At 37.0% G+C, this 14,040-nt stretch overlaps 1 protein-coding gene and 1 long non-coding RNA gene across 6 annotated transcripts in view; one reads left to right on the forward strand and one right to left on the reverse strand.

Annotated features, from left to right (window-relative positions):
• LOC135225641 (uncharacterized) overlaps positions 1-14,040 on the forward strand; it is a 463,389-nt gene that overhangs the window by 297,696 nt on the left and 151,653 nt on the right. The gene's annotated exons all lie outside the window — the stretch shown is intronic.
• The window catches only part of LOC135225640 (uncharacterized), a 265,065-nt gene that overhangs the window by 230,056 nt on the left and 20,969 nt on the right, over positions 1-14,040 (reverse strand). The window lies entirely within an intron of this gene.

The following is a 14,040-nucleotide window of genomic DNA, read 5'->3' on the forward strand; positions in this document are numbered from 1 at the left end:
ATGAATATGTAAATACCAACAAATAAATGATGATAAAAGTTTAAAAATGTTATATCTGTTGATATATCTTTTAAAATACCTTTTCGATATTGCTCTTCATTTTCATCAAAGAATACTAAGAAGATCAATCTCAAGAACATTTTCAGAGGCTAGTAAAAGTTTAGCAGTCCTGATTTCATGAAATGTAAAAACCTTAGTTGTAATGTTTGTGTATCACTCAGACTGAATTGTCGGTTGGCAATCGCTCGTTATCCTGATCGTTGCCTTTGTATATCATTTCTCAATATTCAGTGCTTTAGATTATATCTTCCTACGTATTTCCTAATTATGATGAAAATAACCGACTTCTAAAACAAAATACGATTGAATTCCTGACGAAGCAGGTAGGCAGTTTCTTTGCAAATAAGAAAGACACAAAGAAACTGACAATCAAAAATATTATTCAACTGAGAAAAACAAAAACAAATAGACAGGTTCCAACTTCGGAAAAAGGCGAGAAATAGCAACATACCGAATGATCCTTCCACAAAGGTGCCGAAATCACATTACTAAACACATTACTGATAACAGAATGAAGGAGGAAGTGTCCAATAACTTGCCTTTGCAGTGGGAGAGCAGCCAGTTTAAATTAATCATTATTTGGAGCAATATCGGGCCATGCGCAGGATATATCCTAAATGTGGCTATGTCACACGGGTGCATATCCTGCCCTATCAGTGCCAGGCTTTACCCTGAATAGCCATTATTTTCTTTTAATGTACGTCAAAAGTCTGAGCTCCGTGTGCTCTGTATCGGAAAGGTATGACTTCTGTATTTTATTTTTCTTTTTTCCAAAATTGTGTATTTGATGCAAGCTTTTCTAAAGAGCCGTTATATTTGTCTTTATGGATGTCACAAATCAAAGCCCAGCCTGCTCTGTGTTGAAAATGGATAACTAACGTTTCTTTTCCTTTGGCCAAATTGCGTCTTTGATGAAAACTTTGAATACAATCCCCTAGAAACATCAGAGCTCATGAACCTCCATCAACCCCAGACAAGGAGAAATAAACCTGTCAGAATCATTTATTTGCATTAATCACCGTTCGCGTAACAAATATCTTTGGATATGACCAGGATCCGCGGGGCAAAGCCTGGCATCACAGCGGATTATCAGAGGAAATTGGAAATAAACTGAGAACAAAGGCAGCTTTGATTTAAATAGAGATAACGGGAGGCAAAGAGTATTTCTGATACGGCTCGGCTGCAACAAAGCATATTTGCCCGAAAATGTACTGATACGGTTTTGCTTGAAATAAAGGAATCACTGCCGATATTAACACGTTGGAGAAATATATATATATATGTGTGTGTGTGAGTGTGTGCGTGTATGTGTTTGCACTGACGGGCGCACGCGCAATCCTAGAATCGCCAAGTTACGAATCTTTCATGCCAATATAATCTGCCCCCTACCTTCTACCTCCCACAAAGAGAGAGAGAGAGAGAGAGAGAGAGAGAGAGAGAGAGAGAGAGAGAGAAATGAGACGTATTAATTCATAGACGCCAAAACAAAAGCTAGCGTCGCAACTCGATCTGTTTTTGTTTTGGGCGACTCTCGCAGACGGCCAAGTCGCGTGTGTGGCATGCAAAGCGAACGGGAGGAATACCACCAAATTTCGGACCCTCCCTTTCCAGGGGCCGAAGGATGAAAAACGCTGTATCCACACGTTGTATTATTTTGATGGACTCAATTGCAGGATCCCTTTCACCCAGTTGATTTTCCTTTGCACGCCCACTAAAGGGCTCTCACCTCCCCCCCTTCCCCACTTCCCCCTTCCCCCTTCCACCAAATTGCCCAATTTCTTCAGGGTGGGCCGTGGTAGAGGTTTGGCTGTTCACGTTTCTGTTGCTTGGGTGTATTACTATGAGATTCAGGGCCTCTGAACACGGTTTTTTCGCAAAAATATTAATTTTTTACCTATGCATTTATTTCATAAAATATAAACGCTTATTCAGAATACATATTATATCTACACATAAATTTTGACTGTATTCTGCATTACGTAGGTTGAATAAATTTGGTACTTATAATGTAAAAGTGACTTTTTTTTGTTTTTTTGAAGACAGGCCAACTTACTCAGAGAAAAGGTTTTCTAACGCCACGCGTTACGTGACTTATGACAGCATTTCTTCCCTCTTTCGATGGATGATTGGCTATACGTAACGAAGGCTAGACCTCTGACAACAATGACATACAAATTTAGATACAAGCAAAGCAGTACACCTTATGAACTCTGGAACCTCTCCACTGATAATTGCCATAATGAACAAACCAACAAAATATGTTAATAAATCAAAAACACTTCAATTACAGTCTAACTCCCAAAATAGGTTTCCTAAGAATTACAGTCTATTTTATAGGTCACAATCAGATTGACAAGATATAGGGAATAGTTGGTAATTTTTAAAAACATATAGACAAGTTTGATTTGATAACTGCTATATCCAATGTCAAGTAATTTTTATATATTGGCTATTCTACCTATTTACTGAAAAAAAAAATTACCGGTACCGTATATTGGCTTAAACCTTCACCAATATTATTGTCAGAATGATGACTTCATGAGGCTCCACCCACTTTCGCCTCGTTATAATTCAGGATAACACTGAAGGTCTACCTGGGCCATAGTTGGATTAGAAAATTTAACTTCTGGCTATAAAAACTAATTTTCTCGAGTAGTTGTAAGAAGTGCTAAATGATCCTCAAGGATCCCAGCAGTTGGCCTAAACGTTAATTCATGTATATTAATACTGTATACTGTTGCGGCACTACTGCATTACAGTAGTAATACTATGCTAGCACTGATACCCCACCCACATCTATGTATCGTTCCGCCATTCATAAAGTCTTTGGGTTTCAAAGCCGATGGAGTTTCTGTCTGGTGGATGGGCGGGGCAACATTCGTCAAAAGGTGTGTTTATCTTGCTTACGTAATGAATGTTTTTTCGACTCATTGGGCCATGGAGCTCGGCTAGATCATTTTTACTCTATAAAAATTAAAACTATCGGGTTTAGGTATTGATAACATGCTGACAAAATTCGTGTGTGGTTGTAAAAAAAATATACATATGTCAACTTTCAGATACATTCGTTGCTTTGACAAAGCAGCAAAGTCCAAAAAACCGTGTTACAGAGACCCTGAATCTCATAGTAGTGTGATGAAAGCACTGGTATGAGATATGTGTATTATGTGTATGTATATATATAATATATATATATATATATATATATATATATATACTATATATATATCGTACTTGTATGCATATGTCTGTAGTATATAACATGGATACACAACAAACGCACACACATTATATGCATATATATAGTATATATGTATGTATGTAATATATATGTACGTATGTATGTATGTATGTAATATATATGTATATGTATGTATGTATGTATGTATGTAATATATGTATGCATATATATAAATGTGTGTATGTGAGTATGTAAATGCCACACAAAATCACCACCAGAATGAAACCTATGTACACCTTCAATCGGCCTACACCCCCCCCCCCCCCCCCCCCCCCCCCCCCCCCCACCCCCCCCCCCCCCCCCCCCCCCCCCCCCCCCCCCCCCCCCCCCCCCCCCCCCCCCCCCCCCCCCCCCCCCATTTCCCAACCCGCTCTCAAACCCCCCCCCCCCCCCCCAAAGAAAAAAAAGAGAGAGTCCCACTTCATTTTATCTTAAATTCTGTTTAAGCAAAGAATCTGGCAGCTATTTCTTCGGTGGCACTTTGGCTTAACAGTGATAAAGAGAGTCTGGGTCAGGTTCCCAGCTGCCTCAGAGCGATAGGAGGTGGAGCTCTCGCAAGGCTAATCTGGCCTTCTTCACTCGCTCGCACTCCCCGCCAGGAACCGAGGAGCCGAGGAAGAACCCGGGGCCTCCTCTCTTTGCTTACTCGTTTGTAATCTCTCTCTCTCTCTCTCTCTCTCTCATTCCTGAAACTCCCGAGGAACCTTGGTTCATTTTAGTCTGTTGACCTTGTTCCGTTTTTCTACGGGTTTAATTGAGGGGTTTTCGTTGTCTAGGTATCATTATCAAGGAGTCATTTTCTTATTTTTCTTCCTATTTTTAAAATTTTTTTTTTCGTATTCTTCCTCCTCTTTTTTTTTTTTTTATTAAAGTTGGCCTTATGCCAGCACGGGCGTTTGCCCTATGGAAGCCCGTAAGTTATGTGAGGTGTGAAAGGGCTTAGGTGTCTAGCGTGGACCCCTGGATTCCCAACCGCCAACAGAGACGTAGAGAAAGGGAGTATGTGAATTCTATAATGTTATGATTGCAAAATGGCTTGTGGGAATATTGATTATGTTGACAGTAAAAAAAAGTTACGTCACCCTAAAATGATGTTTAGAGAACTGAAATGATACGCAATGACCTTTTAAGGTTTGATCAAAATTATTATCAAAATAAAAATAAAGCAACGTTTACAGAGAATTATGAAATTCTGATTAAAAAATCATTATCAAATAGCACTTCATTAGTGAAAAGTTCAGGAATAATTACTCTCTCTCTCTCTCTCTCTCTCTCTCTCTCTCTCTCTCTCTCTCTCTCTCTCTCTCAAAAAATGGTCTCGCAATCCAAAGCAACAATAGTTAGAGTCAGGATTCAGAACAAATCTCCCTCTGAAAAGGATCTCGTCTGCAGAGGAGAATAAGGCGAGAGTAAATTCTAAAGGTCTTTCCAGATCCAGAACACATAAAAAAAACTGATTGTTTTTACTGTTGGCATCGACTCCAGCTATTACAAAAAATAAAATAAAATAAAAACTTCGACATTTCAAGTAGTCAGGGATTTCACAACGTTACGATGAAGGAGTTTCTGGACTTTACGTTTTGGGGGGAAGAGATTTCAACCACCAGTGGCATGTTTAGTTTTTATTTTTTTCCTTTTATAGCGCGTAATAATTTTTTTTTTTTCGTTTTTAAGGCGAACGAATTGGAATGTATCTGAGAGTTAGATGATCGGTCTTGATTTAATCACGATAATAAGTACTTAAAACATATTTTCTCACAATTTATGGTGTATTCGTCTGCGGCAGTGCTGAATGATCAATGTAACATTCTGTCAATTGTATATAAACTCATATAAGGACTTATATTGGTATTGATAGAATTCCCGAGCCTTGATTCGTTTCTAATTTTCACTTATGTTTGATAATGGCCATCTTGATAAGTGACAGTACTTACATTGACATATTTCTAGCAACATCAGAAAGATTTCACATAGAAAATAGTAACAAATAAACAAGTAATCAGTGGCTAAAAACAACTATGCGAAAGATAAACTCAAAAGAAGGAATTGAGCATTCGAATAACACCTCTAAAACCTCTTGCATTTATTTATTTATTTACTTACTTATTTGTTTATTTATTTATATATTTACTTATTTATTTATTTATCTGTCTAAAAAAGAGCCTGCGATGCCACATTCCCCTTTAGCTGTTTGCAAAAGGTCACACTTAATGAGTTGCTATATTCTATATTATTATTATTATTTTTTTTTTTTTTTGCTCTATCAGTCCTCCAATTCGACTGGATGGTATTTATAGTGTGGGGTTCCGGGTTGCATCCAGCCTCCTTAGGAGTCCATCACTTTTCTTACTATGTGTGCAGTTTCTAGGATCACACTCTTCTGCATGAGTCCTGGAGCTACTTCAGCCTCTAGTTTTTCTAGATTCCTTTTCAGGGATCTTGGGATTGTGCCTAGTGCTCCTATGATTATGGGTACGATTTCCACTGGCATATCCCATATCCTTCTTATTTCTATTTTCAGATCTTGATACTTATCCATTTTTTCCCTCTCTTTTTCTTCAACTCTGGTGTCCCATGGTATTGCGACATCAATGAGTGATACTTTCTTCTTGACTTTGTCAATCAACGTCACGTCTGGTCCTGTTTGCACGTATCACCCTATCCGTTCTAATACCATAGTCCCAGAGGATCTTTGCCGTGATCGTTTTCTATCACTCCTCAGGTTGGTGCTCGTACCACTTATTACTGCAAGGTAGCCGGTGTTTCTTGCACAGGCTCCAGTGGAGGGCTTTTGCCACTGAATCATGCCTCTTTTTGTACTGGTTCTGTGCAAGTGCCGGGCATTCGCTTGCTATGTGGTTTATGGTTTCATCTTTCGTATTGCACTTCCTATATGGGAGAGATGTTATTTCCGTCTATCGTTTCTTTGAATATATCTGGTTCTTAGGGCCTGATCTTGTGCCGCTATTATCATTCCTTTAGCTCTCCCCTCTATAGCCCATTTGCCATTGTGTCCATCGCTGGCTAAGTTCTTTAGTTCTGTCTCATTTGTTTTATTGTCCATGCATTGGTTTGTTGTGCCAGTCCTCTGTTCTGTCTATCATTCTCCTGTGTCTGTATATTTCTGGGTCTTCGTCTACTTTTATTAGTCCTTCTTCCCATGCACTCTTTAGCCACTCATCTTCACTGGTTTTCAGATATTGCCCCAGTGCTTTGTTCTCGATGTTGACGCAGTCCTCTATACTTAGTAGTCCCTATCCCTCCCTTCATTTCCGTTGTTTCTTTTGTATAAGTCTGTCCGTATTTGCTCTTGGGTGTAATGCTTTGTGTATTGTCATATGTTTTTCCTGGTTTTCTGATCTATGCTGCGGAGTTGTGCCTTCGTCCATTCGACTATTCCTGCGCTGTATCTGATTACTGGCACTGCCCATGTGTTTATATGGCTTTTATCATATCCCTCCTCCGGCGTTGATGTTTTGACTTGAGTATCGCCTTGAGTCTCTGCTATATTCTTTCCAGATCGTGTCCTTCATCTCTTGGTGTTTTTATATCCCCTCCTTCCATTATTCCCAGGTATTTTTGTATCCTGTCTCATCTATGTGTTTGATGTTGCTCCCATCTGGTAGCTTATCCCTTCAGTTCTCGTTACTTTGCCTTTTGTATGTTGACTAAGGCGCATTTTTCTATTCCAAACTCCATCCTGATGTCCCCAGATACAATCCTTACAGTCTGGATTAGGGTATCTATTTCCTTGATGCTCCTTACCATACAGCTTGATGTCGTCCATGAACATCAGATGGTTGATTCTGTTGCCCGGCATCAATCTCCTGTAGTACTTTTGTCATGGGTATCATGGCTACTACGAAGAGTAGTGGGGACAGTGAGTCGCCCTGGAAGATTCCTCTCCTGATATTAACCTCTGCTAAGTCTTATTCCAGAGCTTGTAAGTATTGTATTCCAGTTGCGTATGGTATTTTTGTGGAAGCTGATGGTGTTTTCCTCTGCCCCATAGCCATATTTTCAGGCATTCTATTGGCCATGTGTGTGGTATCATGTCGAAGGCTTTCTTATAGTCTATCCATGCCATGCTTAGGTTGGTTTTCCTTCTCCTACTGTTCTTCATTACCATTTTGTCTATCAGGAGCTGGTCTTTTTGTGTCCCCTACACTTCCTTCTGCAGCCTTTCTGTTGGTGGGGGATGGTGTTTGTCTCCTCTAGGTAATTGTCTAGCCTTTCACTGATGATACCTGTTAGTAACTTCCACATTATTGGTAGGCAGGTGATAGGCCTGTGGTTACTGGCTATATTTCCCTTACTCTTGTCTTTTTGTACTAAGGATGTCCTTCCTGTGGTCATCCATTTGGGTGCTGGTGATTTGTGATACAATGCTGGAGCTGTTCTGCTATTCGTGGGTGTAGGGTGGCCTTGAAGTTTTTGAGCCAGTATCCATGGACTTCATCGGTGTCTGACTGTGTCTGTCGTGATCTCTGTGAATCTTTGTTTTATTCTTCCTGGAGCCATGTTGCATGTTTGTTGTGTGATACCGGGTTGCTCCATATGTTTTCCCAGAGTCTTTCTTTACTTGGTTCGGCTTCAGGAATTTCTGGGTGGTTCTTCCCCTCTTATTGGCTGTATAGTCTTTTCTGGTTGGTTCCGAATAGTTTGTTCTGTTGGTATCCCTTATTCCTGTTCATGTACCGTTGGATCTTATGTGCTTGGCTTAAGCCTCTGTTTTTTTTTTTTACATCTTCTATTGTGTTGTTTAGTCCCCTCTCTTGTACTTTGTATTTCTCGTTGAGTTCCTCCCTTGTTTTCTTGCTTCTTAGCCTTTTTTTCTGCCTTCTCTTTCAGTTTACTCAAGTCAGATCTCATCACCATGATTTGCTTTTCCAGGCGCCTTTTGGTTTCTGTTGGGTTGGTTGTGTTGGTGGCGTTGGTGTTCGTGTCCCCATCAGTTCTGCTACTAATCTTGCTCCTGCATATACCAAGTTATTGTTTCTGTGATACTGGTGGTGTGTATTATGCCCATTATTTCATTGACCTCACTTGTTTTCTCCCTTCCTTGAATTTTCTTGGTGTTGTAGGCTTTCATGGAGGGGATCTTTGTTCTCTCTGTATCTGGCTCCATCCATTGTCTAATCTTTTCTACCCATTCCGTCCTCTCTGTTACTTCGTCGGTGTTTCTTCGTGTGTCGTTGTTTGATACCTCATCCTCCCTGTCGTCTTCTGTGGCATCGTCTCTCAGTTCGTCTTCGTGTAATTCGTTGTCGTGTGACATTTCCCTTTCCAGTTCTTCTCTTTATGTTCCTTACTTGGTCTGCCAGCCTCTGCTCTGTTTGGGGGGTGTTATTCCTCTCATTCCAGATGTTGACCAGTCTTCATTATCCCTCTCTCCGCGGGTTGTTGCTTCTGATGTTAGCACTCCATATTTCCTTAATTTATCCTTCGTTTTCTCTTGTCCATTTCTTCCATTTTTGCTACTGGATCGGTTTTTTTTTGTGGCGTGATCAGTTGCTGGATGACGACCTCCAAGTACCTGACCGTCTTCCCCTTCAATTGGGTTGAATACCTGGTTGCCGGACGAAGCTCCTCTGTTGCCAGAGGTTCCATTTATGTCGTTGTCGTTTATTCCTTCATTTATTTCCATCATTGCTGAGTTTTTTGCTATTTAACCACCCATAGCTGGACCCTACCCCATCCCATGGATAGGTACTCATTTACAGACTGAGTAGACTGAGGAAATTATGGTAAAGATCCTTTCCCAAGGAATCAATGCCGAGGAGAGCGGTCACCCATCCAACGACTGACCAGCCCCTATGTTGCTTAAACTTGCGACTTAAGTCCATTGACGACCTAACCCACTCCTCCACGGCGCCACATATTATTATATTCTTATTATTATTTTTTTTTTTTTTTTTTTTTATTATTATTATTATATTATTATTATTATTATTATTATTATTATTATTATTATTATTATTATTATTATTCAGAAGATGAACTCCATTCATATAGAAGAAGCCTAACAAAGGCCAGTTGACTTAAAATCAAGCTTCCAAAGAGTATGGTGTCTATTAAAAAGGAGTAACAGAAGGAAATGGTAAATACACCAAGAGAAGATCAGTTATTAAAAAACAAAAAATAAATTTTAAAAAAATAATAACTAGATAGATAGAATATAATTAAAATATATTATCAATAATATATTGAGGCGTTCCTGCTTTGGAATCATTTCACATCATAATAATATAATTATAATAATAACCGTATTTAAAATTCCTTATGGAAGTCATGATAAAGATATTATTTATGTCCATGATAAAGAACAGAAATAGATCGTTAAGAGCTTATTGACGCAGACTTCTGACGTTTTTACCTACATGAGAAAAATTACATGTAGTATTTCTTCCAGAACGAACAATTATATCTAGGATTGATATTAAGGTCAGTAAGTTATATTCTAATGCTAATAAACATTCAGAGAGAGTTTCCTGTTCTCTAAATGTATTTGCACGTGAGACAATAATCATTTTGCCCTGTTTTTGATTTAAGTGAAGGTGATATGAGACAATTGAAGGAGATGAAATAGGTTTAACAAGGATTTGAGATGTTGATAATAATAATAATAATATAATAATAATAATTAACACTTTGTATGTATAAACCTTAGGGCAGATAGGAGGAACGTAATGTTTGATAACTCACCCTTTCTGTAAATACAGACCTTGTTACAGTTTGAATATTGTCAGCAGGAATTACGAAAATCATGAACACAATGTTGTAAACAATATAAATAATGCCTTTACGAAATGTTCACTTTCTGTGACAGTAAACCTCTTTATTTTATTTATTTATATTTTTCTTATCATCCATGAAACTCTGATAAAAGAAAACATCTCCGACGTTCTCAAAACAATCAGGGTTTTCATAAATTAGAACAGAAGCTTAGTAAATAAATTATTTTTAAAAAATTACGCTTGTAAATAAAAACATTACTCAAATTATTCTCTTCTATTTCCCACTAACCTTCAATAAAGCTTACCGCCAAGACCCTTCCCACAGACTCCCCGGAATTTCAGTATATATTAAGAAATTCGTCCATTTTTCAGTAAATATTAAGAAGTGCTTCCAATTTTCAGTAAATATTAAGAAGCTTCCAATTTTCAGTAAATATTAAGAAATGTATTAAATTTTCAGTAAATATGAAGAAATGCTTCCAGTTTTCAGTAAATATTAAAAAAAATGGGCCCAGTTTTTAGTATATGTTAACAAATGCTTGAAATACTCAGTACATATTAAGAAATGCTTCCAGTTTTCAGTAAATATTAAGAAATGCATCAAATTTTCAATACATATAAAGAAAATTCTTCCAATTTTCCGTCAATATTAAGAAAATGCTTCCAATTTTCAGTAAATATTATGAAGTGCATTCTGTTTTCAGTAAATAATAAGAACTTTATTCAGTTTCCAATACGTATTTGAGAAATGCGTCCAAGGTTCAGTAAATAATAAGAAATGCTTCTAGTTTTCAGTGAATACTAAGAAATGCTTCCAATTTTCAGTAAATATTAAGAAATGCGTCCATCGTCGAGTTTTATATCCAAAGGCAGACTTGGCTGCACTAAAGTGTATTTCCCGTCTCTTTCAGGCTCTCAGCAATAGAGTATAATAATGATTCTTACTCCCAATCTTTTTGGGCGGGTTTTCCCATAATTCTTTGGACAATTTTCTCGATAAAACTGAGGTTTGATCATTTCCGGCTCTCTTCCAGAGATTTCCAAGATTTTCCAACATGTTTTTTATATATATATAAAATTATTTTACCAAAATATATATTTTCATCTTTTGGAACTTTTAATTCGAACACTTCCTGTATCTCCGATACTATTTCATTTTTTCCTCTTCTTTAATTTATAAAAGGACTCATGGTTCGTTCTATTCAGATTCTTTTTATTCATTTTGTTCGTAATTACTCACGGGTCCTTCCTTAGAATATTTTTTAAATTTTATACGTCATAATCCTTGTTATTTTATACATCATAATCCTTGTTATTTTATTCCCTTCGGCGGTTCAGCAAAGATGTATGTATGCGATTCTTCATCTATTTTTATTTTCATGACATCGAAAAAACTTAGACAATTGAAATACTACCAGAAACATTTGACTGATTTAATAAGTCTTCGCCCAACCTCCAACCGTGGAATATTATCAGATACGCAGGAAGTGTTAAGTCAAAGTGGAAAGGTTAATGTATATTTTGTTAAAAAAAATGAAAAATGATAATAATAAAAAAAAAAAAAAAAAAAAAAGTCCCGCTGGACGATGATTAAAATTACTCAAGGACACCAGGATTGCTGTAGGAAACACTTCATCAAACGGTATAAAAATTTATAGGGAAGTTATGAGCCCCTCAGTGGCGTGATCGGCATGGTCTTGGCCTGCCACCTCGGTGGCCGTAAGTTCGATTCTCGGGCATTCCATTGAGGAGTGAGATAAGTGTATTTCTGGCGATAGAAGTTCACTCTCGACGTGGTTCGGAAGTCACGTAAAGCCGTTGGTCCCATTGCTGAATAACCACCGGTTCCATGCAACGTAAAAACATCATACATACAAACAAATATAGAGAAGTTATGAGACGCAGTAATCTGAATTCTGGTCTTCGGTCGTCCAGGAGCTTTTGCAAAACTGGCCAGCCTCTGAGGAAAGTAAGAGAGCGAATGCTAAATCTTCAAACAGACTGAGCAAAGGTTAGACGACACTCATTGTTATTTCAACAAAGCACAAAGCAGGAGAACATCAATTACTAAACAAAATGTTGCTCCTCACGCTTCGAAGTAATCTTCTATCGCACATTTTTGCCAGCCCCATAATATCGCAGACAAGTTCACAGGGTATATTCGTAACATATTTTTACAAATTATTTTAGAATGGAGGTTGCTCGTCAGTATATTTGACGTTGCAGATCATTTGCAATCTATTAACCACTAATATCTGTAACAGTTGCAGTGTGAAAGTTATTATTGCAATTGTTGTACTACTTTTGAATTTTTTATGATTATTGTTTTCAATAATATAAACCTTGGATATTGCTGCATTTTCCTATTTGCCTTTTATGAAATATATTAATTTTATTCTTTCTGAAAGAGAGCAATAAAAAAAAGGAAAGTCTCTACAACTTCGTCCTCCCCCTCAATCCCCCTCCCCCTCCCCCTCCCCCACCTCCCCCCTGCTCCCTCCCTCCATCGAATTTCACTCCTCGGTTGCGTCGAAGAGTCCGCTCTTTTATTTTTTTTTTTTTTTTTTAAATAAGTTCGTGGGAGGTTTTGACCCAAAAAGTTTCGGATTCATTTTACTCTCGTGCTTGGCCAAATGAGGGCGGACTGGGTGTTTTGAAAACTTGGGCGCCGTAGCACAGAAATGTTTTGGGAGTCAAGTAATCGGCCCTCTGATTGGTCAGAAGTTCGGATGCTTTCGTTAAGAAAAAATGTATATGGGTTTCTTGTTTCGTATAAACAGTCCAACAAACAAATGCTTATCACTGTTAAATATATCCACGTTACAGGAGGTTACTTTCTGAATGAGTACGTTTAGGTCTGGCATATAAGACGATTATACTGCTTCTCAAAGTACTGTTTTTTGCTTGGTAGATAATTCAGATGACGGGAGTTCTTTAATTGACTTACAGATGTGTAATGAGGTCTTAAGGTTCCTTGTATGATCATTACGCTGGTCTCCAAAATAGGCTTCGGACCTCATTGAATTTCTTTTCAGTTATAAAGTGATACAATGAATTTCTCCCCAGTTATTAAATCAATTACAAAGTGATACAATGAATTCTTATAATTATAAGTAATGCAGCGAATTTATTTTCTCTTAAAAAGGATAAATTGAATTTATTCTCAATTATAAAGTAATGCAATGAATTTATTCTCAATTATAAAGTGATACAATGTATTTATTCTCAATTATAAAATAATACAATGAACTTCATTTCTTATCAATTATAAAGTAATACAATGAATTTCCTATTAGTTGTAAAGTAATACAATGAATTTCCTATTAGTTGTAAAGTAATACAATGAATTGCTTCTCAAGTATAAATAATATCAATTACAAAGTAATACGAAACAAACAGAGCTCTGATAAGAACAAAATTGCATGAGATTATTAATTTTGTTTCCTTTGTTTCATAAACAAAGTCATAGTTTAAACGAAGTCTGGGTTTTGTAAATAATGCAATGTATTATTAGATCATTAACCAATAGCGAAAGAGCGCTATACACGAAATAATCTCACGGAAAACCACGTTACATCAGAAATCCAGGAATTTATGCGTTGTTCCTCGTTTACGTTTTTTTTATGTCTACGTGTTATAATAATAAGAAATTTTCTTTTTAAATTGATTGACATGTCTTTGGAGAATTTTATTTATTCCCTAAATCGAACTTTAGACCGGTATCCATTGACTAGATCTCCAATATATAATTAAATATATTATATAATATAATTATATATAATATTATATTATATATATAGATATAGTAATATATATATATTACATTTCTATATATATAGGTATATGTATGTATATATCTATATCTATATAATTATTATATATATATAGATATCTATATATATATATATATTTGAGTGTGTGTGTGTGTGTGCGGACTTCCCACGTACTCAACCGACAAAGCATGGCAAAATGTATATCAATAGGAAGAAAAATTAAAATATA

Source organism: Macrobrachium nipponense, chromosome 13 (genome assembly GCF_015104395.2).
Source record: "Macrobrachium nipponense isolate FS-2020 chromosome 13, ASM1510439v2, whole genome shotgun sequence".
In the NCBI taxonomy this organism is placed as follows: Eukaryota; Metazoa; Arthropoda; class Malacostraca; order Decapoda; family Palaemonidae; genus Macrobrachium; species Macrobrachium nipponense.